The 27,419-nt window shown below is 43.5% G+C and overlaps 1 protein-coding gene across 3 annotated transcripts in view; it reads left to right on the top strand.

The window, feature by feature from the left end:
- The first annotated feature begins 367 nt into the window (after window positions 1-367).
- LOC109643734 (plexin-B2-like) overlaps window positions 368-27,419 on the top strand; it is a 96,863-nt gene continuing 69,811 nt past the window's right edge. Inside the window, exon 1 of one of the 3 annotated variants that reach the window (XM_069519572.1) lies at window positions 368-587. The gene's annotated coding sequence lies outside the window, so the exon portion shown is untranslated. The remainder of the gene's footprint in view (window positions 588-27,419) is intronic. The other 2 variants (XM_069519571.1, XM_069519573.1) reach the window with 2 other exon arrangements.

The following is a 27,419-nucleotide window of genomic DNA, read 5'->3' as shown; positions in this document are numbered from 1 at the left end:
GACTGTTTTATAACTAATAAAGTTTGACTTGATTCAATGTCCTGAAACAACTCGGTGCTTTTCTTTTGAATAAAAACTGTGTCACATCCGGGGCTCGTGCGCGTGACTCTCTGTAACTTGACTGACGTGTTGGTTGGGGGGGGAGAAAAACGCGCATCGCCCTCACGCACACGCCTCATTTCAGCGTGGAGCTGCTGCTGGATGCGCGCGCTCCTGCCATTAAGAACTACATGCGTGTGTGCGCGCGCGTGTTGTCATGACTTACACCTGAGCCGTGCGTGTAGTTTCATGGGCGTGGAGAGAGAGAGAGAGGGAGAGAGAGAGAGAGAGAGAGAGGGAGAGAGAGAGAGAGAGAGAGAGAGAGAGGACACAGAGAGAGAGAGGGAGACGCGCGCGGAGCAGTCGTGGGAATCTTCTTCGTTGATCTCGAAGTTTACGCGTTAATCTCTGCGCAGTTTTTTCGCTCCAGGATGTAACGAGGGAACTTTTCCGGATTTTTTTTACGGATCGAGGACTTTTTTATTTCTCTGACTTTTTTTATTTTCTTTGGGGGAAAATATCGAGAAGAAGCAGCGGAGGACCCAGAGGTGAGAGACATGTCTGTCCTCCTGTCTCTGTCCTCCTGTCTCTGTCCTCCTGTCTCTGTCTTTCTTCTTCTTTACGCAAACTTTCTGTGAATACAGATTCCTGAGTCGACGCGTTGCAGCAGAGACAGTCGCCCCACATTCAGAAAACGTCACACCGAACCCCCGTTAAAAAACTTCGAATTTAAGAGTTTCTCGATTGTTGCGCGAACGCAAACGCGAAATGTGACGATGTTTGCGCTGTTTCACACGAATAATGTTGTCGTCAGACATTCGGCGCCCAAGCCGCCTTTCAGCCGTCGCGTTATAACGAGAAAAAACTTGTATGAAATGATCCAAACGAGGCTGGATTCGCGATAGTGGAGCAGACTTGTTTTGAATGTGCGCCGAAGTGAATTCTGGGCTGAGATGATTCGCCCCAGACGGTTTGAACTCGTGCTGTTGTGTAGGATTTGCTCACGGACGAGGGTTGAATCTTAAATTCCGGATTTTTTAATCGGAGTCTGGCGCGTGTGCGTGTGTCGGGGACTAATCAATACGCAGAGGAACATCTGGAGCCTGAGCCAGTGAGGGGGCTGATCCTGTTGAGCGAATGACACAGATTCACACTCACTGACAGAGTTCACTTCACACTCTGACATTTAAAAAGCTGCACACAACCACGATCTGCTCATTTAACGAATGAGAAGGATTTTAAAGGGAAGTCAACCGGTAAATGTCTCTAATATATCATGTGTTCATTTGGTTTATTGCTGTGAACAGATGTTTACTGATGTTTAAACCATTCCACCATCCTGCTCCCTGATGCTTGTTGGGTATTTAGTCAAATCTTTGGCACCAACATGTCTTAGAGGTCATTTTTACACCTGAGACTCTGAAGCTTCGTGTGTTTGTTCATAGTTTCATTTGTTCAGGTTAGTTTTAGTTTCACATTGTGATTTAGGGGCTAAAGAGTTTAGTCTGACATATGAACGTCCTGTCGTCATCACCCTCTCGGGCTGCGTCCACCTGTACTTGACTCTGATTGGTTTGTCGACGGGCGTTGTCGGTTCGGTCGTTGATGTATTTGCTAACTATTTAGTATAAAGTGTCCAGACAAACACTGTCTGTTCTGAGTGTTGGAAATAAATGAGCTGTAATAACATTACGGTATTGCTACCATCAAAATGGACGTCCTGTTTGTTGACTACAAGCTATGTCTTCTTCTTCTTCTTCTATTGTTTTTTTCTGCTGTCTCAACTTCTTGCAATTTGTCCAAAAGTGTTTTTCACTCTAGATTCAGAACCATGTGGAGCGACATGAATCTCTGGAAACTCCGTGTTGTTGGACATCAGCGTCCACACATTGCTGTACATGATGGGGAGGTAATTGTCCGTGGTGTCAGTTAATGGATTAGAATAGCCTCCACACTCTCAGGCTGTAAAACCATCACAGCTACTGTTTAGACTCGGGTGCTTTGACGTTACGGCTGATATAACTCTCCCATCGGTCGAGCACGAGGCCTCAAGGCTGCTCCATCGCTCTGCGTTTTATTAGTGCTGATGTGTTGTGTGCATTTAGTTTTTTTTGTAGTAGATGAACAAGGTTTTTATCAATAGTGGATTCAATTTAGAGAAAGTTAAGTCTCAGGCTTCCAGCTTCTGTTTGCGTGATGGAAATTCGTCCCAAGGTTGATTGATGTTTCTTGTTCAATTGAAAGTATTAGCAGCTCTGACGTGTTCTTAAAGAAGCCGTTGTTTTGAAAAAGCTCTTCAGTAAATCCTCCTTATCGGAAAGTGTCCGAAGGTCAAAACCCATTATTCTGCCTCGTGAATGTAATATCGTAAGAACCCCGTGAGGAAGTTTCTTTCATAAAACACTTGCAGCAAACTGAAGACTCAAACTTCCAGCATCTGTTTGGATGAATTCCCTCATTGATGTTTCTTGTTGAATTCATGTTTCTGAGGTATTAGCGGCTGCAATGTTCTTAAAGCAGCCGACAGTTGCTCTTTTGAAAGAAACCAGACAATTCCAGCAAAAGCTTGCGGCACAAGCCTCCACACGACACAAACACTATCTCCTCTTCTTCCAGCGTGACTGTTCAGAATGAGTCAGTGAGCTGTTGAGCTTTATGTTGAACAGCCTCCAGGACAAAGTGAGCTGCGTCACATGTGATTGTCTGATATGGAAACGGAGCACGGATTCCTCAGGAGGGCTTTAACCTGCTTCGCTGCTTGATCATTGGACATTTTCAGTTTCGTTTTATAATCTCCAAAGAAGGAAAATGAACGGATATTGAACTTTTCTTATTCACATGAAACACATGATATTGGAAGGTCAGCAGGTTACCTCCAGGTTTTTCTGGACTCTGATCTGAACCCTCAGTCCCATCAGCCTTGGGATGAAATGTGTTGGGGTGAAAACCCAGACGATGCAGGTGGAGTTGCTGGTGTTGAGTTGCTGCCTCAGGCTTCCTTTCTCTTTGTCCTTAAAGCAAGAATAGGAGACTTTTGAAAGAGGAAACAGACGACACAAATAACTAGTTCTGCAACTCGTGATTAGTGTCATCATCTATTCAAACCTGTTAAGTCCCAGTTAATATTTTCTGAAGATTAAACATTACACATATTTTAATTCTCTTTCAACTGTGTCACATGACTATTCTGATCCAATCCCGTCCGAGTCGTCACATTAAAAGTTGGGCTAGTTCAGGCTAGTCCAATAAGGTTTAATTTCCTTTATCTAGACTTTGGCAGAATGAATCTGCACTTCACGGAACCACTGACGTTTCTAATCAGCCACAGAAAGACAGATGTTTTCGTCTGTGGGTTAAACTGTACATTAATGGAGAGGATCAGAAACCTGTTTGGGTGGAATGCAGACGACGTGTTGAGTAACTCTGCTACTGTCACAGTCACATGGCCGAGAGGTGAAGAGGAGCCCGAGAGTCACATTTCTAATCCTCCAAATGTATAAGTAAACAGAGGAATCAGTAGTAGATGTAACTGTACAACACAAAATGAATACTTCACTAAATTGCATGTGTCTCGAATAGTAATTAAGAGAGATTTGGGCTAATGAGGTTTGAATCTATTTGGTGGCACTGACAGGTCATATTCCCTCACGAGAGGTCACAGTGGAATGGTTCTCACCTTGTTCCTGCATCTCTTAACAATCACTTACCAATGATTCTTACAAACACCAAAGTTTGTCAGAGCAAGTGAAATCATGTTGAAAGTTATTCATTCACATAAATGACCTTGTAAACTGTGGATAAAGAATATAATTGTTTTTCAGGCTCTTCTGTTTAAAGTTTTACTACAGGACAAAGTTCAATATGTCAAGTTCTGATTAACAAAAAACATCACATGTGTTGAGTCGATTGATTGAGCTCTCACTTAGAGGATTTTTTGTTGCAGCTAAACCAGATTGTGTTTATCTTCCTCCCTTTATTACATTTGAAAGATTGTGTCAAACAGCAGCACAGTGTATTAGCATGTCCCGTCTCTATTAGAACCTCGTGGTTGTTTTTATCCCAGATCTTCTGTAGCTGCTGTGTCGAAACATTGAATTAAGTCTCTTCACTCGGTTGAAAAACACATGTTTTAACCTCAAAGCCTGAAATTAAATTATGCTTCATAACTTGGCAGAGAGTGAAGACGCAGACTGAGAGGGAAAACGCTGTGCTTCCTTCATGTCGGGGTGATTTAACACAGGAAGGAGCTGCTCGTCCTCAGAGGTCAGAGAGGCCAGGGTCAGTGGCCGGGAGATTCACACACTTTTCAGCTGCAGATTTGTGAAAGTGTGGTTTTAATTACTTGGCTCGTTCTTCTGTGTTGTTTTTCCCACTGTCGTTGGCAGGAGATGTTATTTTCCATTTTGAATTATTTAAATTTTGTGTCGCAGTTCAGGTTTTTCAGGCAATGAAGATAAATTAAAGATATAATGTGTATATAATGCATAAAAACAACTTATGTTTCTAAAGTTCAAACCCAGAGAAATCCACAATTTCAGTCAAGGCTCATTTTGTCGTCTTATAATTGTGTCATGTTCTCTTTACCTGGTTGTAATTGATCACAAGAATCTGTTGCCCTTTGAATAAACGTTCCAAACATGAGCTCATCCGTGAACATGAGTCACGTCAGGTAGATTGTCGTCTGAAATGCTGGTGAAGACAACGGATTATTTCAGAGGAGAGTTTAAAGCTTCAGTGTTTAAAGCTGCACGTGGTCAGTTTGAAATAGAAATGAAACCATGTGGAGAAAATTCCTGATGTTTCCGATGTTTTTCCACCTGGTGAAAGGTCAGGAATTCATCCTACTTGAAAACTGGGCTGTTGTTAGCGACACCTCTGATATAAATACGCTGGTGGTGATAAACACACTACTGCATCCAGCCTCTTCATCTTCTCTGCTCCTCATCCACTCCTGTCATTTTGTACTTTATTTTTAAAAAAAATGCTGCAGCTCCCTCCAGCATCAGAAGCATCCGTCTCTGTGAGCTGCAGAGGACTTTATTTTAAGATGCAGCAGGTATCTGTGTGTAGGTGTTAACAGCAGATGCTGCAGGAGCTTTCATGAATGAGATACAGTCATTACTGTGGAGCACTACACTTCCAAAACAGACAGGAAAGGCAAGAAGTAAATGGATCTGAATTTAAAGCCTGGTGAGTCCTTAACGTCCTTAAATAGTCCATCTCCTGCCGTCTGTTGTCTTTCATGTCCTCTTAAAGCTTCAGAACAACTTCCAGCAGATTTTTAAAAGTCTCAAATGACTTTCTGTGATTTCTGTGAGCAGAGCCGGCTGCGTGACGAGGAGGCAGGTGTGAAAAACAGCCGGACAGTTTGTCTGGATCAACTGAAGAGAAGGATAATACACGTGGGAACCTTTATGCATCAAGCTGCATTAAGTGCATTTGAAACCAGAACAGGTCGGTTTAGTGCCTCTACCTCTGGTGTTTGGCAGCAGACGCGTTGTGTTTGACCAGCTGTGAATGAGTCGTCTCTCTGTGTTGTCGTTGTCTGAGGCTCGGAGTGAAGAGCTGAGGTTTGAGAAGCAGCTGATTTCTGACCTGCGCTCGTCTCTACTTGATCTTTGTGGAGTTTGAAAAGTTTGTGAAGCAGCAGTGTTGGCGTGCTTTAGCCATTTCAACTCCTGGCGTCCACACATGTCCAGAGTTTTTCAGCCACTAAAACTGAGGCTGCTCTTAGTGTTTAAAATGAATCACGAGTTGTGAAGTTTACGTCTTTCAACTTTTGTAAAAGCTGCTGCTCAGGTTGTTTTTTTTTTGAGAACTGCATTCACACACATTCGCTTATAAAGTTTTGACGCTGATTTGCTGGCAGTTAACTCTGGAGATTTTCTGTACATTGGATTGGTATAGTAACTCATACTGGTCATTTTCTATGTCATTGTTTTGCAGTTAATAATTTAATACGTGAACATTATCACTGCAAACTCGTGACACTCGTAGAAAAGTCAAAAATAACTTTCCTTAAAAGTTATTCGACTCTGAACTAAGGCTGCGTCCACAAATAAGGTTGTTTCCAAGACTTTTGCAAGTCTCTAAACCTTTTGAGTTAAAAACTTTTGAATTTGGTCTTGATGAGCTTCGGCAGCATGTTTCCATTATCCTGTCATATCTCCAGCGTTAAACAGCGGCCGTGATGGATGGACTGGGGAACAACGGTGTATATTTTTAGATCCGGCTCTCCAGGAAGACGTTCACAGGGTTTGCACTCAGAGGCTCTCAGACCACCCGACATGCAGCTCAGACAGAGAATAAATCCTGCTCAAGAGCTGGCGGGAAAACTCTGCTCTGCGTTTTCAAGCTGACTCACAGTTAAGGAAGTGATTTTTTTCCCAGTTGGGGCGGGATTTCACCATTGTGGCATTTTTAATCAAACTTTTCATCAAACTTTCAAAGAAGAAAGAGTGAAATAAAAATGCAGTCCAAGAAGAGAACAATGCTCAGTGCGTAGTCCTGCCCTGGAGCTGTGAACAGACATGAAGCCAAAGTGGAGCCGCCGCAAATTATTACTCTGTCACTCAATCACTTTGACGCATGGTGATGAATCAGTCGTGAGCTTTGTGAAGAAAAGAGCCAAATGAAATGTAACTTTGGATCTGAAGCACTAGTGATGGACGACAGGGTTCTATTTTATTTACCTTAATTACCTTTGGCGGTTTTCTAAAGAAGTAGCTGGAAGTCAGACGTTACAATCAGAAGCAGAGTTTTCACTCTGTTAAAATGTGTGGCCCGAGGTTTACGTGTCGTCTTCGTGTCCGTCCCATTCTTGTGATCGTAATATCTCAGATTCGTTAGAAACGTTCAGTAGGACTCAGGATAAACTGAGTAAAGTTTGTTGGTGTTGTGAACGCAGCATCTTAGAAACGCCTTCAGGGAATTTCTGAAAATCTGGTGCAAACATTCACATGGACTCAGAGATGAACTGATTGGATTTTGGTGGTTGAGGGTCAAACGTCAAGGTCACAATCATGTTTTATTCAGAGGTCAAAGGTCATGGTGACCTCGTATGAACCACATGGCTTTACTTCTAGTTTGAGTTTAATATGCTTTGTTTGCATATTTAAGAAAATGGAAAATGGGGTTTGTGGAGGGAAATGATGACGTTGAGAGATGCAGAAATGTAAATAGACGTTTGGCGCGGATGAGATTTTCGTGCTTCGAAGACATTTTGTGTTCCTGTTGTTTCTTGATTCTGTCTCAGCGAGCGAAGCCTGACAGGAGAAAAAGAAATCACCACATCATGTCCGATCACATCGTCTCGTTGATGGAACAGTTTGTCGGTTTCATCGGCGTCGCGCTTTCTTAAAACTCCCAAGAGTGTGATATCTGCACGCAGCCGAGCCATCCGCCATCATTGATGTTCCCCCAGACGCTCTTTAGCATACACACACTCCGTCTTTGTATGTCTCCACACACACCGGTTTATGATGATGGGTATTTCTCTGCTGAATGAAGAATTGGGGGCGTGGACGACCACTTGGTAACCTGCGTATTTCTGGCTGTGTCTTTCTCTTCCTCCGTTAATTCAGGGTCACGTCAGTCAGGCCTTTTTTGGAGATGTGAGACGTCGCTCTCCAGAAAGACAGCGTAATCATTAAATGAATAAAAGGCCGCCGCCGGCTCGGCGAAGAATAGAAAACATGAAAAGAGACACAAAGACAAAAAGGATCGGGGGGGAGAGCTACAGTGGCCCTCTGTCTAATGATTCCAGCCAGCTTTTTTTTTATTCCCATTTAATTTCATACAATGCCGTTAATTACTTGCTATTGTGCTTGTATAAGTCTATTGTGTGGGCTTATTACAGGAGGGCTGGAGGTTCATTATACTGAGAGACGGATGCACGTCAGACAGTGGAGTGTTTCTCTTTCATGGAGGTTTATGATCTTACAGGACTTCTCCAGTGGGTTCGCATGCTCGAGCCAAATATCTACAAATTGCTTATTTTCACAATTGATCATTGTGCTGATTATTCGCTCAAATAATCGGTTATTGTCTCGATAGTTGAAGAACCACCGTCCTCACATCTCAGGACCTTCAACTAGGAGATGTTTTGGCTTATAAAACTGTCTCCTACTCTGGACTGGTGAGCCGGACAGACTCTGTACCTGTAGAGCTCTGGAATCAATGAAATCAAACACTTGATTGCTGCATTTGTGCAAATGTTGTGTTCACGGCAGCAAAAACACTCAAGTTTCATGAGCTGCTGCTCGACTGTTGGATCCGGATGTTGGCGTCAGGTTGGTCTGATGACGCGTCCTTTGCCCTTTGCCCGTTTCTCTGCTCGGCTCAGTTTGTCTACGTTGAGCAACTCTCTCTCCGCAAGTCGATTCTCACTCACGTCCTGAAATGAACTGGTGGGGAAATGGTTTCCAGTGCTGTGAGCTTCAAACACCCAGGATGTACTGGTCCTCCACAGCCATGAAACCTGCTGAAATGTCACTTAAGCGGTGGCTCTAATTTAAAGCAGTAGTGGTGTGAGATCACTAAGCCACAACAAAGTCCCTGCATCTAATGCAATCAGCTGCTAAATCTCCCCGACTACCATCAGCCCAAAGCCCAAAAACCAAAGGAATGCTTTGTATAAAATCATGAGAAGCCGAGTTACTGCTGCCTGTGCTGATGTTGCATCACTTGAGCTGGAACTGTGGAATTGTGTCGGTCGGCTTTGTTTTAAATCCAAAAGAAGAGCAGATGAAAGAAATATCCAGACCTGGAACAATCAGATCGATGTAAAGTAATCAGTGACTGAGGAACACGTTCATCTTGAAGCTGCTGGTTTGTCGACAGAAAAAACACGTATTTGATCGAGATGGTCCAGTTTTATATCCTCAAGTGTGATTCACTACTTTATTTCTTACTTCGTTATATTTGAAACTGTTGTAAATGTAACATCTGTGGAGACAAAGCGACCTCACGACCTTGTTTTCTGTCCTGATGCAGGATGATTTACATGTGATAGCACGTGTGCGTTGGGTTGTGTTGTCTGTGTTTGTCCATTAGCAACGGAGCATGTGTCTAATCTGTGTTTGGACTTCAGGGAGCGAAGGTTGTGTTTGCAGTAGACACAGCGGCAGGTGTGTGCGTTGTATCTCTGGCTGTGTTTGTTCACATTGGTGCAGCAGATAGAGGGACAGATACCTGCCACACTTTCTCTTTGAAACAAGGTTTGTTTCTGTCCACAGCTTTTATTTAGAGTATCGAGAAAATGACTTCTCCTCCGTGGATATAATTAAACCTGTGGATATATTCATACTTTAAAGAATATCATAATTTTTTCTATCTAATTTAATGTTTTATACGTCCTGTAATTTCCTTCCTGCTGTGTCGCTGCAGTCGGATAAATCTGCTTCACCATCACTTCCTCGGCTCGTTATCCTCGCTGCTGTAGGTTCAGGCCTCGGCCACATTGTCCTCCGCCGGGGTTTGTTTTTGCTGTTAGTCTGACTCACTGGCTTCATGGGTCATAATCTGCCCGGCCCGTCACATACTTTTTAACTCGCGAGTCCCCCAGTCTCCATGAGAGGAGTTGACGTTACATTAGACATGGCATGTTTGACATGTTCTTAACGTAAACAGACGGGGAAATGTGCATTTTTACAAATTGTTTAGTCTCATGTTGAACTTTTCTCAGACGGGCACAACTCTGACTTTACACACGAGGTTTAGTTTAGAAGTTTGACTCCGTGTTATGACGACGTCTGTAAGAGGCGTTTAGGAGGCGTTCAGTGTGACCTAGATTGCTGAGTTGCCTTATGGGAAATTTAGGAATAATCTAAAACAGGTCAACTTGTGGGAGTTGAGTAAATCTGGTGAGTTTTTTGGATGTACATGTTTTATTTCTTGCTAACCATCAGAGTTTTTTTGTGCTTGGGGAAACAAAATAAAAACGAAATGTTCGAAAATGACTCGAGACCAGAGTCAGAAAACAAGTTTGTACAGTTAAGTTTGAAATCTTGATTTAATATTATATAATTTAATCTGAAAGAACTGTTATTTATATACATAATAACACGAAAACATTAAAGAAGTGAATCCATCCTGTAATTAGACTAATGGTTTCCACAGAGATGCTTTAAAACAGCTGCTAAATTAACTGGATGCATCACGAGATGTTTAAAAGAAGTAAAAATAATTTTTTATGGCTTGATTCTTACGTTTGCTTTTTCTGAATGAATTCTATCTTTGACAGTCGTCTAAAGACTCTTGGTGTGTGTGTGTGTGTGTGTGTGTGTGTGTGTGTGTTTTTAATATATCACATCTTGTTTGAGGATCACACACTGGTCCTGGCAGCCTGTGCACCACATTCAGTTTTCATTTCTTCACTGGGGATTTCTGAGTGGATGGAAGAGCAGAGCACGAATGTGATCTTTGGCTCTGGGAATCCCCGCTGTTTTATTTTGGTCTGTGGTGGTGGACGGTGGCTTGGAGGTGGATTCATTTCACAGAAGTTTAGTTTAATTTATAGGTTTATTCAACAAGGAGCCTCTGTGCCAGAGTTCACCATACGGCAAATTCACTTTACAATCCTCTTTCAAAATCAATAGAGTTAGGAAACAGGGGGAAAAAAAGATTTCAAGCTTTACTGGGACTTTTTTTTGTGCATTTTTCTGAAAATAAAATGTTCTTCATGTCTGATAACTGTTATAAATGCCAGCATGGCTCAAAGGTCATTAGACTGTACTCGGATGTGAGTGGTTTCTCTCTCTCCGTCTCTGTGTGTGTGTGTGTGGGCTGTAATTAAAAGCACTTTCACACCAGGAGTGTGGCGTCGACTGTGCTGTGACAGCGTGAGGGCAGGAAGCGCTCTTTGGTTTATGGGCTGTGAAGAAGCTGGATGTAACATCTGACTACCAGCCGTTCCACCTCCTTGGAGAGTTTGTGTCTCTCTCACCTGGTATGAACAGCGGGGGGGGGGTTTACTGCTTAAAACCATGGCTATGATGACGTTTCTAACACACGACGGATGCAAAAATGGAAAAACACAAATATCTTCGGTCAGACGCGTAGAAGACACAGGGGAAGATGTCCAGGGAGCTTTTGATGATCAGAGCCGGTGTCGATGTGATGTAAACAAATAGACAAGATTTCTGTGTGTTGTGAAAACGTCTGATTTCATGCGGGCAAGACAAAGTCACCGAGTTCTCCGGAGCTCCTTCTGGAGGTCGTATCTGAAAAGGGCTGTAATGGATTTATCCTGGAAGGCTTTTGATGCAGCACTTTTCTTTTCTTATCATTGTGAAGCCTGCGATTGTCCAACCAAGGACAATTTGGTTGGACGAGAACATATCGACCAGCCAATCAGGACACGTCAGACTGTTCAAGGCCGTAAAACCAACTGATTTAGTTCAGCTGGTATCGTCTCCATGAGCGTTACTGACGCTTCATTGCATTAGTTTGTATTATCGGTTGTGCATCAGTGGTTTTTTTCTGAGAAACTCTTTCCACTGCACGAGCTTAATATATTCAATTTGTTTATTTCAGCCATCAAGCCATCTGCAGCTTGAGTGGCATTTTCAGATCTGTCTGCGTCATCACATGCGTGTTTTGGTGGCGTGTGATCGCACGGTTACTTTGACATCTCGTGTCTATGTGTGTGTGTGTGTGTGTGTGTGTGTGTGTGTGTCAGACTGCGATCAGAGGTGTTATGTCTTTCCCAGCACTTGTAGAAAGACGGGTGGCGAGTGGTTGTTCACCCACACATACACAGATGCTGTCTCTTAATACAACTTCATGAGACCGAAAACTCAAGTATATAAATGTGTGTGTGTTCACATGGCTGCAGTTTGACCTCTTCTCTCCACCACAGGAAACCCAAAACCTCAAACCTCTCCTCCACCATTTTTTCTCCCGCTATTTTCTCTCTGTCAAGATTTTATTCTTTAATTTGCCCCCCCCCCCCACATTCCCTTTTATTTATTTTCTTACTATTTGACATTTTCTTTCTTGAAATCGCTTTTTCTCCTGCTTTAGGAATAGTTCCCGCATGAATTCATTTGGAAAGGTGTTCTTACGATTAAGTTTGTTGCAATCAATAAGCCGCGGTTCACGCAGCGTTGGTAATCAGGAACGCGCACACTGCTGATTGCAAATGGAGCTTGCACATTTTAAAGTGGCAATCAGCAACGATACTTGATATTATTTTTCTTTGTCAGTGGGGTGAAGCCGGGGTTAACGTTGTGTTTTGTTAGGGTGGAAGGAAAGAGCTGCAGGGAACAGAAAAATGAAGATTGAAGTAACGTTCTTGGTGTCGGACGAGGTTTAGAACGTCTTAGGACTTTTAAATGGAAAGTAAAAACCAAAGGCTCCATCTGTGCGACCAGTCTTTACAGCCCAGAGACATGCAACTCCCATTATCCCAAACGTTGTTCTTATTTTACCTACGTGCACATGTTGCCCTCTCATAATAACATCTGGACTCACGTGGACACAAAGGAAATCAGGGGGCTAATGATTATTTGCAGTTATTTAAAATTTAACCAGTAGTCTTTTGGCTTTTGGAACGATAATATCTCAAATTTGATTTTAGGAATTGTTTAAAGAATTGTTTTTAATAATACCTTCAGCGATAATCAGAATACCAACTAGCTCGTAGTCAAAGTAGCTGCGATAACCAAACACTTTTTAATTATTATGATTATTGAGTAAATTACGCCCGAGCCGTAGAGAAAGACGGAGGATGTGATCAATGGTTACTGTGACGTCACCAAACACATTTTTTGGCCATAGCTAAAGAATCGATGAGCCGATTGTGACGTGTTTAGACAAAAGTCTATTTGGATATGGAACCAAAGCGATGTGGATAAATTATCACATTTATATTCAAACGATCAACTTCACTTTGACCTTTAATGGTCTGCAAAATCGTTTCTGGAGATTTTTTAAAGTGGAACGTGTGAACATATTTTTCAGTTATTTTTTTTTCCTCCCCTCTGAAAAACTGACTGATTCGCTTTGGATAAAACTTTAAATCACTGTTGTGACCGAGGTGAATCAGGGATGAGGTTGAACGGCTGCTTCTCTGTAGAACGTCTCAGTAATGTTTGTCAAGTGCTTCCCATTTGGCTGAGTCGGTGGAGGGGGGAGAACACACACACACACACACACACACACACACACACACACACACACACACACACACACACACACACACACACACACACACACACACACACACTAATCAGTGACAGTCAGTACCCTCCACTGAATGTGACACAGCGTTACCCATGAATAAACCAGTTTAACAGAGTTGCAGTAGCTGTTGACACACTACAAGGTGTGGCTCTGTGTGTGTGTGGCTCTGTGTGTGTGTGTCTCTGTTTGTGTGTCTGTGTGTGTGTGTGTGTCTCTGTTTGTGTGTGGTCCTACACCATTAACCTGCTGGGTGAGCATCTGTTCAATTCTGCTTCTCTTTGAGTTTTCCTGCTAAAATCTCTCCTCTCTGCCGTCGTCTTCTTTTTATTTTTCCTTCTTTCTTTTCTAAACTTCTCTGTTCAGATGCAAACACTCGACCTTTGACTTTCCAGTTTTCTGTCTGTCGTGCTCTCATCGTTTATTCCATGACCTCAGCTCTAAATACAAAATAAAACATTGTCTGATGCTGACTTGCATTAAATGAAAGGACCCTGACTAAAATCTTGTAGGAAATTATACTGGAACTAGTTTTTTATTAAATTAACGTTTGGAGACTTTAAATAAACACTTTTCTGTATTTATTTAATGGAAACAAACAGATAAACTCAAACCATCGATGTCCTCAACAGGTTCCAGTCTGTTGAGGACACATGACGTAAACACGCTGTCACTGTTGAATCACTGTTTATTTGGAAACATGAGGGTAAAGTTGTTGTTTTAAGAGGTTCTGGAAAATGAAGCTACTTTACGGCTGCGTCCACTTCACGTTGCTTTTCTTTTTTTTTAAAAACGAGCTCGGTCCAGTCGAGCGTTATGACTCCACATCAGAAATAATCTCTTCTGGAAGTCGAGTCGTGTGACAGAGAAGAACCAGGAAGAGAATATGGGCGTCTGCCTCATTACGTTTGTCTCAGGGAGCAGCTGTGAAAATGTCCGTGAAGGAAATTGGTAACAATAAAAAAAAAAAACATTGACTTTAATGGGTTGCTATGACAACCAGACTTCCAGAGAGGATCGTTCACCACAGACACGTTAACAACTTTATTGTGACATCATTCGTTAGAACCTCTGCTGCTGAGTCATGAAAAAAAAAAAAAGTTGAATATGTTTTTATTAAAAATACATGTGTCCGCTTCTGTTCCTGAGCGTTTCCTTTACTCTTCCTCTTCTGGAGCCGTGTTTGTGTTTTTAAAGTTTTGTTTTTCGATGGTGAGTCGGCCTCGACCCTGAGTTCTTGGTTTCTGAGTCATGTTGAATTCATCAGCGTCACATGAACACCATCAAAGCTGTGTGTGTGTGTGTTTGTGTGTGTGTGTGTGTGTTTGTGTGTTAGCCATTGTTTATGTATTCAGTTGCATGCATGCAGAGTAACTACTACTTACAGTTTGAACTTGTTCTCAGTTTTGTGTTCATATCTTTATATTTAGTGTGTGATGGTTTCAGTGTGGGTTGCTGGGTTACTGTGTGTGTGTGTGTGTGTGTGTGTGTGTGTGCGCGCTCCACTTCCTGTATGTTGGCCTGCTGCCTGACCCTGCATGATTTGGCTCCCTCGTACTCTCTCTCTTCTTTCTTTCCTCTCTCCCTCCTCAGATCTTCTTGTTGTTCCTGGAAACATCCACAAAGCCAATTCACATTCAAGTCCAGACCTTTATTGTGAAAAGACTCTGTATCCAAAACAGTTTAAATTCAGAAATTGCAGCCTCCGGCCTCGACGTCACTTGACGGAACCCAGACACAGATTTTTAACTTGAGAGGTTTTTTTTTTGTTTTCTATTGTGTCACGTTTAATTTTTCGTCTGCGCCTGTTTACTGTGAATTTTTTGTTGTCTCAGCGTTTCCTGCAGATGCTTCAAATTAAAAGCCTTTAAGTGGTTAAAGGGGGTGTAACACCAACACTTCCTTTGAAAGCTTTTAATGTGAAACACTTGAGTTGAGTAGCGTCGGGTGTCATGTGACCTTGAGATACCTACCTAATACTAAATTAAGTTAGATTATTTCAGTAGAGCGTTTGAATGCTCGTTCAGACTACGCTATAGCCAACAGCCTCTGCTTTGATTCACTCTGCTTGTGCTCAGACCATACGCTTGCACTTAGATATTTGGTTGCTTGGACGCATTTCCTGCTTTCCAGCTGTTCCCACGCTCACACTGCGTCTGTGCATGCATGAAACATCTGCAAGCGGGTTTCTCCTCTGCACTCCTGGAGGTTTTGGGCAACAAGCAGGCGTAACTTGAGTGCAAGCGCAGGGTTTTGAGTGACAGCATTGCAAAATCTGAACGAGGAAATCAATAATTCCTGACAGATCACGCTCTAGAATAAAATCAACTTTCCCAAGAAAGTGTTTTCACTCTTTCGATCAAACAGAACCGTGGTTCAGTTTAATCCCGATCCAGAAGAACTCCTTTAGTCTGAGGAACCTTTCACACGTGAAGTTTTGGTTCAGTATAAACTGAAGTTTTCACTTTTTAGATGCTAAACTTCAGGACTCAACCCGACCGGAGCTGGTGTGTGTCTGTTTCAGTGCTGTTGCTGTTTCTCTGTTTCTATTTGTCTCTGTTTATTTCTCTTTGTCACACACTCACTCAGCAGTGGAAGAAAAGTGCTGAACCCATTTACAGTCACATTGTTTCTGCTAAATGAAACCAAATGTCTCACACACACACACACACACACACACACACACACACACACACACACACAGAGGCACACAGAAACACACCACTGCATAGTGCTGGATCTGTCTTCATATGAATTTACAACTTTCTGGCAGATGCATGTTCCATCTGATGGTGTCTGATTGTGTGTGTGTGTGTTTGTGTACAGTGTTACTGTGTGTGTGTGTGTGTGTGTGTTTGTGTGTTAGATCATCGCAGCATCTCAGCAGTAATTACCGGCAGTATAGAAACAGACAGGAAGTTCTGTGGGAAGGTCAGGACATTCATCTCTGATCCAGCTGTGCGTGTTTGTGTGTGTGAGTGAATGTGTGTTTGTGTGTGTGTGTGTGTGTGTGTGTTTCTATAATAGCTTGCCTCTCATTTCTTGTCTCTTGCAGATCAGTGCCGGTAATTGTCACCGTGCATTAATCTCTGTTTGGATGCTGATATCCACGTTGACATTTCTAGTAATGTGCAACAGTCTGTTTTATGTGCGTTGAATAATTCGACACACGTTTCATTTGCCGACATATCGGTGGACGAGATCTGAGCCGGAGGATTTGTGCCTGGACAACACACACACACACACACACACACACACACACACACACACACACACACACACACCTCCCGTCGCTCCACATGATGTAGCTCGATTCAAATAAACCCAGGAGGATCATGGACGAGGCCGTAAACCAGAAAAGCGAGGCGGCAGATAACCGACGCTGTGGAGTTGTCAGGTTCACATGAGGTGAACAAGGTTGACCTGAACATCGGCCTCTGGAAACTCACATCAATTTCCGCAAAAGCTTTTACCGGACGCATGAATATGCAGAATCGAACATCTGTCTTAAGTTAATGAACAACGAACAATCAGTGGTTTCCCTCTAAACTGGAAATCCACACGCACGGAGAAGTTTAAATGTGTGCGTGGATGCTGATAACAGCCGTGTCATGGAAAAGTTTCGTGTTCCTCGTCACTTGAGCGTCTGCTGACAGATCTACAGAATCGCTGCTCGCTTCCTGTGACATGTTCCGTTTATTAGCGGAGAGGCTGATCCGGGTCCAGCTCTTCTTTCTTCCCCCCCCCCCCCGTCCTGTTGTTGTGATTCCTCTCATCCATCGGCATTTCCTGGAGGTGAACTCTACCCCTCCGCTCTTTCCTCCTCTCTTCCAGGCCCTGTTTCTCCATCTTTCCATCTTCGGCCGTGCGTCCCTCTCTCAGTCAGATGCTGTGTTTGTGTGGTAGTAAATTCCCGCTGCAGTTATGAGGTGATTAGTCATATGGTATCAGTTTATTTTGCCAGTAATGGAAACTGCTCGCTGCCAAGAACGCCCCTCGCTCTCCTTCAGCTTCTCCCCTCGTCTTTTTTTTCCCCTCTCTTTAATTTTCTCCCTCCTCCTCTTTCATGCACCCATTTGCTCTCCTTTTATTGCCTTTCTTTCCTCCTCACCTTTCCTCCCTCTCGCATTCTTTTCATTCCTTCTTTAACTTTCCACCCCGTCGCCCGTCTTCTCCTTTTTTAAAGAATGTTCCTCCGTCTATTATCATTTTCTTTCCTCCTCCCGCCTCCACCTCCCTCGCTAATGTGATTTTTTTTTTTTCTTCATGTTCATAGAGGATGATAAAATGGCTCTGCCCGTCCCATCGAATGAACAAAATGTTTTTGTTGTACTTTCACCTCCAAAAATCCCATGTTTGCATCACTCACAGCAAAGAGTAGTAGATTACCGAACATGAGTAATAGATTACCCAGTGGCTGTTACATGTGAAGTCAAATGAAAGAGCGGGGGATGGTTAGTGAAGAGATAAACGGGGCGGCCGGCTGAGTGTTTACATTTCGTGGCCACAGGTCTGATTAAGGAGGAATGTGAGGACGACTCAGCTGTGTCAGGAGTCAGAACAAGGGGATCATGGGTAACTCTTAGCTAAGACAGCGACTTAATGAAACGCAGGCATCAAGCCACGCGGTCGTTTGGAAGTTTCGATGAGTAATCCTGTTTAAAAACAGCTGAGTGTGGTAACTGTGGGTTTGTTTCAAAGTCTGTGTAGAAGAATCCAAAAGTGAAGACAAATCACCCTGGTGGCTGCAGTAAAGGTCATAAACCCCGCCTCCTGCGTTATGTTAACCGCCCACCTTCTTGCTATAGTGTGGCTTCTTTAGACGCCAGCTATAAGGTGAGTATTCATTTGTACTACAATGTTAGTAGTAGTTTTCATCGCTTTACTACATAAACATCAACTTTAATGTGTACTTCTCCTGGTGACCACGCCGCCTAGTGGCGAGCTGTATTGTCGGTCGTAACTTCCACCTCCTCCATGTTAACGTGTTAAACAGGATTACTCATTTCTTCTCTTTGTCTTTCGTAACAGTAAATGTAGTTTTATGGTGTTTCGGACTGTTGGGTTGACACCGCAAAGACGTTTTAATACCGAACGCCGCCTCGTGCTCTCGTGCTCTGGGATTTCATCATTAGATGTTCGGCTTCACTGGACCATAGGAGTATTATCTCGTTAATTAGAGGGGGAGGAGACACAAGGTCAGACGTGTGCAGAGTAACCAAAAAAAAAAAACATGCAGAGAAACTGCTTTTCTGTTAATGACAAAGCAAATTTGGTTGAAATGCAAAGTCAACGACATTAGAAACGATTTCTTCACCCCAATGCACACGTGTGAGCGCAGCATAAGAACCAGTGGCAGGCTTCATTCAACAAGGACAAACTGAAGGACTGTGTATACAACTTTAAAAAGTAAATCTGATGTAAAGCAGATTAACGAACACCCCCCCCCCCTCCTGATATAAACAAGGGGCCACAGCTGGAATCGGACTTTGATCAACATCATTAACTGTCGCTGAGTTTGACGAGCGATTAGCATGAAAATAATCAAACAACAACATTTTCCGAACGAGGTTTGAGTTTTGTGTTAACGAAGCGATTTCAAGGTCTCGTGAATGTCACAGGTTTTGAAATGGAAATGTGTGAGAGGGATCGACTGGAAGGATGACGGGAGGTGACATGTGTGTGTGACTCCACGGGAGGCAGACATGGCATGAAGCTGCATCTCATCAACGTGTGTGTGTGTGTGTGTGTGTGTGTGTGTGTGTGTGTGTGTGTGTGTGTGTGTGTGAGCTGCCAAACAGGAGGACGTCAATGCCAGCAGCAGAAGGAAACTCATAAACACTCAATTCAGGGTTATTTCTCAAGGACGTGGACACGTACACGCCACTAATCGTCAAACGCATGTGTGTGAACGATCCGTCTCGTATCAGCCTGAGGTCGCTGTGACCGCCGACATGGGAAAAGTCGTTTTTTTTCCCCTGCTGGAAAACTCTCAAACATCCTAGAGGTTAAATTTTATACTTTCAACTTTAGTGGCTTCGAGAAGCAGAAATCTCAGCAATGCAGCAAAACTCCCCGTTATAGAAGTTTTTACATTTTCTGTTTTTAAAAGTTTTGAATGTTTCATCTGTTGATGATCTGGTTTTTCTACGATCCGTTAACATAATGTTTTATTTAGGTGACGCACCTCGTATCTCTGCTTTTGAAAGATGCTATAGAAATAAAGTTTATTCTTAAATTTGTTTGTGTCTCGATTGCCCTCAGGTCATAAACCCTGCCTCCTCCATGTTAGCAGATGGGACCGGTACAAAAAAGATAAAGTACACGTTAGATAAATGATTCTGTTTGATTGTTTATTGGCAGGTTGATTTAGTTTCCCTCATTGATCACTATACAATATGAATTGTTGGAGACGTGCCGGCTAAATGTAGCTTTTGTAAGGTTGGTTAATTCAATTAGATAAAATCTAGGAAGCACATTAAACGCTTCTGCTTTCAAATGAGTGGCCGTGATTTTTAAAGCGATTATAAAGTTACATTCCTCTTTTTGGACTGAAAATATACGTACCCAGCTTTACTGAAGAAAATGATCTAAAAAAAATAAAAAATCTGCCTTTCTGCCTTCAAAGCCCATATCTTTCTAGTCGTCGCTTGATTTATCTGTCCAGACGCCGGCTCTGAGAGATCTCCAAGCGCTTCATGTATTTGATGTGCACTCAGCTGCTGTTAATGCCAGCAAACAGATCAGAGCAGTCACGGAGGAAAGACTCGTGTCGAGAGGCAGAAATCCTCAGGACAGGGCGACGGCGTGACGACAGCGAATCAGGCGAGATAAGAGCGGAGGCAGAGGAGGTCGGAGCGATGTGTTTGATCGATATGAAGGTTTCTACGCTGATGCTGACAGTCTGGATTTTCTTTTTTTTGGCTTTGAATGAAATCGTTTTCGTGCCCAAAACATTCATGTACAATTGTTCAGTGTAAGTCCCGACGCTCGGGGCGAAGCGTCAAGAGTTATATCCTCTTCAGTCGGGAGCAGATGTCTGAGAGAGGACACTTTGTCCCAGGTTTACGTTTTTTAAAACCCTCAGATCCCTGCAGGTCCGAGCCGTCGTCCAGGAAGTGGAGCCGCTTGAAATATAAAATAAACCTGCGAGAATTCAACGCTATAGAAAAATGACATCATGAAGAAATTGTGTGTTGTGTGTTTTGTGTGCGTGTGTGTGTGTGTGTGCAGTGATTTGTAGGTATAGAGGCTTTTCTCTGTCACTTCCATTAAACACACTGTCCTCATTTTTGTTCTCGCTTCACCTCTCCACCCCGCTTGCTCTCTGTCCGCTGCCTCTCTTTCTCTCTCTCTCTCTCTCTCTCTCTCTCTACCTCCACCTCCCTCTGAGTTTTACTGTTTCTGTTTTTCCGTCTCTTCTCCCCAGCGATGCTCATCTCTCGCTTGGTTGCTGCTGCTGAGGTCGGAGCTCTGCCTCGCTGTTTCTGTGAGGAGATCGTTTTCAAACATGAACTCTGGAAAGTGTCAGGAAAGTTAGATTCTGCTGTTGTTGTCGTCGTCGGGCCTTATCGCCAAAAACTCTGGAATCTCCACGTCTTTCCAAGTTTACGTGTTCGGCTCCTCTTCTTCATCCTGAGATACTTGTTTTCTTCCAGTATTACTTCCGTCACGTGTTAGAAACCTCATCCACTCGCTCACTCTGACATTTTACTAGGATGATGACTTGAGTGCAGTTCTGAAAACAGCTCGATTGACACAACACATTCCGTGGTCCCTTAGACATCACAACAAAATGCCTTGAACTGGATAAACTTCATTCTAAGTCTGTGACTTTTAACAAACGTTTCTTTGAGCGTCCGTCCAAAATGTCCTGACTTTCAAGGTGTAAAATCTAAAACTGGTCCAGACAAAGATAGAAACACACGTGCACACGCCTCTGACAGAGCGCTCCGCTGCCCCGGTCAGGAAACTGGGCCCTCAACAGGCTTTTTATTGGAAATTAATTCCTTTGAAAGACACACACACACACACACACACACACTGAGTTTTGAAGACAGACGTCCGTTGCTGCTGGTTTTAACTATGGAGTCTTATCTGTTGAACCACTATCAGTAGTTTAAAGATAGAGCCGGCGGAGCTGAGTCACAGCTCTCTCTCTCTCTCTCCTGCCTTTTGTCTCACTGACAGTCAGTGTCGCTCGTCCGAGTGTGCAGCTGACAGATAAGGCGTTGATGTTAATTACGAGACATGTAGCCTGTCAGACAGAGAACGAGTCGGGCGGAGAGAGAGAGAGAAAGTCCACGGTGAGTTTCAGGATTTTCACGATCAACACCAGAACTGATGATTCCAAGAAACACAGAACAGTGAAAACTCGACGTGTGTGAAAGGATGATTTTGGTTTATTACAGCTCAGGTCGTATCGTTGTAGCTTCAGCCTCCGTGTCTCTCACGTGTCTTAAGCCGTTTTCAGACACGAACTCCAGAAAATATTTGCACGAGGGAGTCCAGACTTGTCTAGAGTTTTCCTGTCACATGTGAAAACCACAGCAGGAGAATTTCTGCTCAGACGTGTATAACAACACAGAAATGTCCGGAGCGTTCAGGCGAGGGGCGGAGCAACATGCGGGAAAAACTCATGAATACTCACAAGTGGCTGTTTGTCCAATATTAACTTTTTAAATCAGGTTGTGAATAATCAGTATTCTGTAAATCTACTGATACGAACACACATCGTGACTTTATCCTTGTTAGATAAATTCAACAATGACAGTTAAAAGGTCAAACTGGTGTTAGAGCATCTTTTATTATGGATGAAACCTCCGAGAGACTGAAATCAATCCTTCTCCTCTGAGCCGTTATCATCTGCAGCCTGATTAAAACCTGCGTCTCACTTCCTAAGTGTGTGTTATTAGTTTAATTGAGGATGTCGACTTGTTTTCCACACAAGCACACGCGGGCAATTCTGGGTAAAATCTCAGTGAGCGTTCAAAAAGGAAAAAAGTGTATAGACCTTTTAAATGTGGTCTCAAGGTGCCGGTCCAATGAAACCCGGCTGCCACACATGAAATATACAGACCTGCAAATTACAGCCACTTAGTTAACGGAGCGGTTTAACAACAAACCCGGCTGAGAAAACTAGAGAAATGTGTATTCTGAGCAAAATAAGGTTTAAAAACCTCATTTTTATCCGGTTTCAGGAAGCTGTGTTTGTAATTTTAGAGCTGATGTTTGATTCCCAGCAACCCACAGTTTGTCTCCGCGCTCGCACACAAAGACACAGTGTGTGTCTCTCTATCTGTCAGGATTTGACAGCCTGAGCGGTGATGAGAAGGCCTCCCGAGGTTTACGTGCACGCTCCTGCATGCACATTGCACAAATGTGTGTGTGTGTGTGTTCTTGACACATTTCCTTTGTGTTTCTTGTGGGGAGTTTTCATCTGATGAGTTTAACTGGGAGCAGGAGGAGGCATTTGGCAGCAGGTGGATTTGTGTGCGTCAGATGTTTGTGTGTTTAACATTATTTATAGACGCTGCTTCCTTCCTCGCAAAGTACATTTTTTTTTGTTGGTCAGAAAACACACAACAAATGATCTAAATCAAATCCTTTAACGCTCTGTTCTTAATAAAAAGCTGAAGGGATAACGGAGCGGACGTATCCTCTGGTTTTTCAGTTTTTTTTAATAAATGTGGGTCAGAATCCCTGAACGCTTGTTGTTGCTGTTTAAAATCAGTCATTAGTTACGTTCAATAAGGAAACAGACTGATGGAGCAGCTTTGTTTTCATCATTACTGTTGTTAAATTGCTCTTTAAATTCTTTCTCAGGTTGATATTAAAAACTCTTCGGTTCAGCGCCTTTCGAACTGTAATTTCCTCTCGAGCAAATTCACCAATTTATCCTCTCAGGTGTTTGCAGCCCTCGCTCTGAATCCCCATTAACCTTGAGTCCGACTCATTTTGTCGAATTCCCATTAACCACCGGAATGAGTTGCTCGGTGAATTCCCATTAACCTCCAGCATTAGTCGTTTATTAGACAACAAAGACGTGTTCGGGATCAGAAACTTATTTGCAGATATTTTCCTTCTCTTTCAGGACGATTGTTAAAATTAGGGTCACGTAGAGTCAACTGAGCAAAACATTAACGGCTGAGAGTTGGAGTCACTTGGAAGAAATATGAGGCCGGTCAGCCGGTTTCTTTCCGTCTGTCCGTCCAACCTCTTCCACTCATCCGAGGAGGCGGAGGACGCAGGCTAAGCGGGGTGTCCCAGACGTCCCCTCACGATCCTGAGGTGCACCCAGGGCTGATGGGATATGTAATCCACCCAATTAGTTCCGGGTCTATACCCAGGGGTCTCCTCCCAGTTGGGGTGTCCCATCCTGACGAGACTCAGTTGAGCTCCCCCCGGATGTCCGAACTGTTGGGCGACATCCATCAATATGTTTTACAAGTAGAAGACGAAGGAGTCAACGTGGAAAGACGAGGACATTCCAGAGTTTTTGGCGATAAGGGCGACGACAGCAGATGAACGTTTGAAGTATCTTGTTAAGTCGCTTTAGCAGCCGATGAATAACTTGTGACAACGGACAGGATGAGTCGTTTTCTGTCCGTCAGACTCGCTCTGCGTCTCCTGACACACAAAGTTTTCTCTGTCCGGTCGTGTCCCGTCACAGAGCAGCTCATAGCTCATTGAATCAACCAGAAGCCTCAGAGAGTCAAGAGAGATTAGGTTACATTCAGAGCGTGTGAGCGCTGGAGTGTCGACTCTCCTGCTTCTCGTGCTCAGTGGTGTGTGTCCCTCCACTCAAACTAATTCAAGCACACACACACACACAGACTGACAGACGGACATGTGCAGGAACTGTCAGACATCTGAGGGTTTCTCCGAGGGTCAGCGAGCATGTGAACGGAAACGTAGGGTGAGGGCAGAAAAAACGGAAGGCTGCTGATGTAAGAAGGAGCAATTAGGACGTGGAGCAGAAGTGAATTAAAGATTATTAAGAAATTCTGGAGGAGACACGTTAAACATCCCGGAGGATGAGTCACAGGAGTTTCCAGTCGTCAGCCTCAGGTGGTGAAATAAGACAGACAGAGAAGTGATGGGTGGAGATGCAGCCTGCAGCTCCACAGTTTCTTAAGAGTCGCATGTCAGAGAGATTTGTGAGATTTCCACAGCGATTTCCCCGACACCCATTCAGCTGTGGACACGGTTTGACAGAAGCAAAGTTAGATTCAAAGAACATCTTCATGAATAGTTTGGGTCTGTAAAGCAGCTCGAGCTGTAGAGGAGGTAAACGTTTCATATTTCCCTCTGAAACATACTGAAGTGTTATTGTGAAAATCCTCAAGTACATGTACCTCAAACTTGACCTCAAACCGTGGTATTAGATTAGTACATACTTGTGTACATGCCAATACCCGACTCAGCATTCTTTAGCAGTTCTGATGCTGGTATTGGAACATCTGTATTTTTAATGTTTATTTTACAAACACAGTTGAACAACAGGCTGAAACTTGAAGTTTTCTTGTCAGAACGTTGTTGGGCAATATGTTTGAGGATTAATTAAAAACTGGTTAATGTTTCCTTGTTGGGTTCAGTCAGCGTTTTCTTTTTTCTTTTTTTGGATGTAGTGAAAGTGTTTCCTGGTCATTAGTTGAGGAAATAATTAAAACCCAATCGGCCGGTTCTCGTCATGACGACCTGCAGGAAACTCTGCTTGCCTGTTTTTATTTTTTTTCCCAGAACGTGATGATGTAAAGTGAATGATCTCTCAGTCGGGTGGTGATGTTTGGGGACACGCGAGCAGACAGTGAAGGTCTTTATCAGGAACATCCTGCTCTTCAGACGACTTCCAGCCTGTGATCTGCAGGAGCCCATGAGAACAGGAGCTTTAGAGGGTTTGAAGCGTCTTGGCAGTGATTGATTCCAGCAGCGAGCTCTGAATTCAGACCACAATGCCGCTCCTTATCGGCCACATCCGGCCCCAGTGCAACATGTCAGCTGGTTGTGGAGGGGGAGCAGGAGTTGGACTGTATGAAGCGAGCGTGACGGAGCAGGAACACACGGGGAGACGTTGTGCTGTGCTGGAGACGTCCTCAGAAAACACAGAGAAAGTCGCCGTTTGTTTTCTTTGATGCAGAAGAAAAAACCTGGAGGCGAAAGATTAAAAAGCGTCCACCTCCAGTCACACATAACTTATTGAATTAGTCCCACAAACCTCCAGAGCGCTCAGCGGTAAACTGCGGCGAGATGGATGAGTAGTTAGCGTAATTGTTATTATGGCTCTTTTGCTACGGTGCATCTGTCTGTGCACCGACTTCCTGCTCCTCCTCGGCTCCTCCTCTCCTCTAATTGTTTTGAAACTGCTCAGTCTGAGGTCCCACAGGAGCAGAGCTGTGATTGAAGGCTACGCCAGGCGACTAAATTACAACGGAGAGCAGCTTTAAACTTAAACAATGTAGAATCACGGTGTTCTCAGTGAAAACAGCTGTTAACGTGGTCACCGCCGAGCAACGCTTTCTACAAAACAAGTGATTAAGCGAAGCTTTAATGGGCGATGAGGAAGGAGGAGTGATTTACCTTCTGTCCGCAGAAAGACGGACTTGAAAAGAAGAGAAAACACGGATTTATCAGTGCACCAGTTTGTTTTCTGCTGTGTGGGGACATCTGACCTGAAAGTTTTTGGAGTTGTCTGGAAGTGAATAAAATCTAATAATTACGATGACAAAGCACCAGCAGGGTTTGTGAGTTGGTAGGAACCAGCCTGCGTCGAGCCGCTGCACTGAAATGCTCCTGTTAATATCCTGGATATATTTATCCACCGGCCCGCTCAGCTTTTATGCAGCTTCTGCCCTGAAACCACGTCGGAGATGCACAGTCCAGCTCTTCTGTGACTAAAGGTGCCAAATAATTTATGACTTTTGGGAGTATTTCCAAAGTCCAGTGGGTTTTTGTTCCAAAACGGGGGACAGCTTGAAATTGGAGTGTCGAAAGCCAAAAATCTTATCACGCAGACTGAGTAATGGTCGAGCCGCCGTTATTGATCAACAGCCCTCTCAACCTCGGCAGATATATGGTGGTAATTTCTCTGCTGTGGAGGTGGGCAGACGTCTGTTATTGCCCCTTTTAAAGATGACGGGCATCTTCGTGAAATATGTTGCATCCTTGTCTGTAAACCGCTCAGTCATTAAATTAACATTTAGCACAAAGCAGAAGCTTCGCTCGGAGAATTCGAGCAAAGCCGGAGCAGAATCCCTCTGTGTTTCTGACTCAGTCTGAACCGAGGGATAAGGATGGAGCCAAAATAAACTGCAAGAGTCACGGTTTTGTTTTTTAGTTGGAATCATGAATAAGTGAAAAGAGGAGGAAGGAAAAGGCTCCTGTGTTTTAAAATGGCTCGTCCAGCAGTTCATACGACTGAGGGAATATGAAACAGAAGTTTGTAATGATCTTCAGTCCTGCTGGTGAAACAGGTTTTAGACAGTTGGTGGATTCATTTCAAAATGTTTGACTAATTTAAAAATCAGCTGTTAACTAGCAGGGACTGAGGCCTTTCTCCTCTCTCCAGCACCAGATCCCAGATTAGCTCCAAGTCAACTCGTAAGTCGTTAACAGCTCTTCTTAACGCTCCCCGTGGATCAGCATCGATTATCTGATATTAAAAACCATTCAGCGCCACGTTGGGGTTTTGAAAAATAACCTCAGGAGACGTATTGACAAGCGGAGGGATGGATTAAAGAGCGGAGATGTTCTGCCTCCGGCCGTCTAATGAGTTTCTGAACGGCAGTGAAGATGAGGTCTCAGACACAGAGACGCTTTAATACGACCAGCGACAAACAGAGCGATGAAGAGGACAGGACGTCGTCTCACCTCCTGAACCTCATTATGGAAATGGGATTTTATTCCTGATTGCTTGGCAGCATGTGTTTGTCCGTACAGATGTGTGTGTGTGTGTGTGTGTTTCAGTCTTTCATTCATTCGTCATCGTGCACAGCCAGACCTGTCACAATAAGAGTCGTGATATAAAACAATGATATTTTTATAGCAACGCTAACAAACATGGATGAGAGTGAACATGTCCCATCTGCTAACATGGAGGAGACAGGTTTCATTACCTGTACTCCAGCCAGCCACCAGGGGGGCGATTGAGACTTATAACGAACAAACTACTTCGCGGAAAATCTTTTTCAAAGCCCAGC

This window comes from Paralichthys olivaceus, chromosome 23, assembly GCF_024713975.1.
Source record: "Paralichthys olivaceus isolate ysfri-2021 chromosome 23, ASM2471397v2, whole genome shotgun sequence".
Classification (NCBI taxonomy): Eukaryota; Metazoa; Chordata; class Actinopteri; order Pleuronectiformes; family Paralichthyidae; genus Paralichthys; species Paralichthys olivaceus.
Note: the sequence above shows the minus strand (reverse complement) of the source record. Positions and strands in the feature narration are given on the sequence as shown.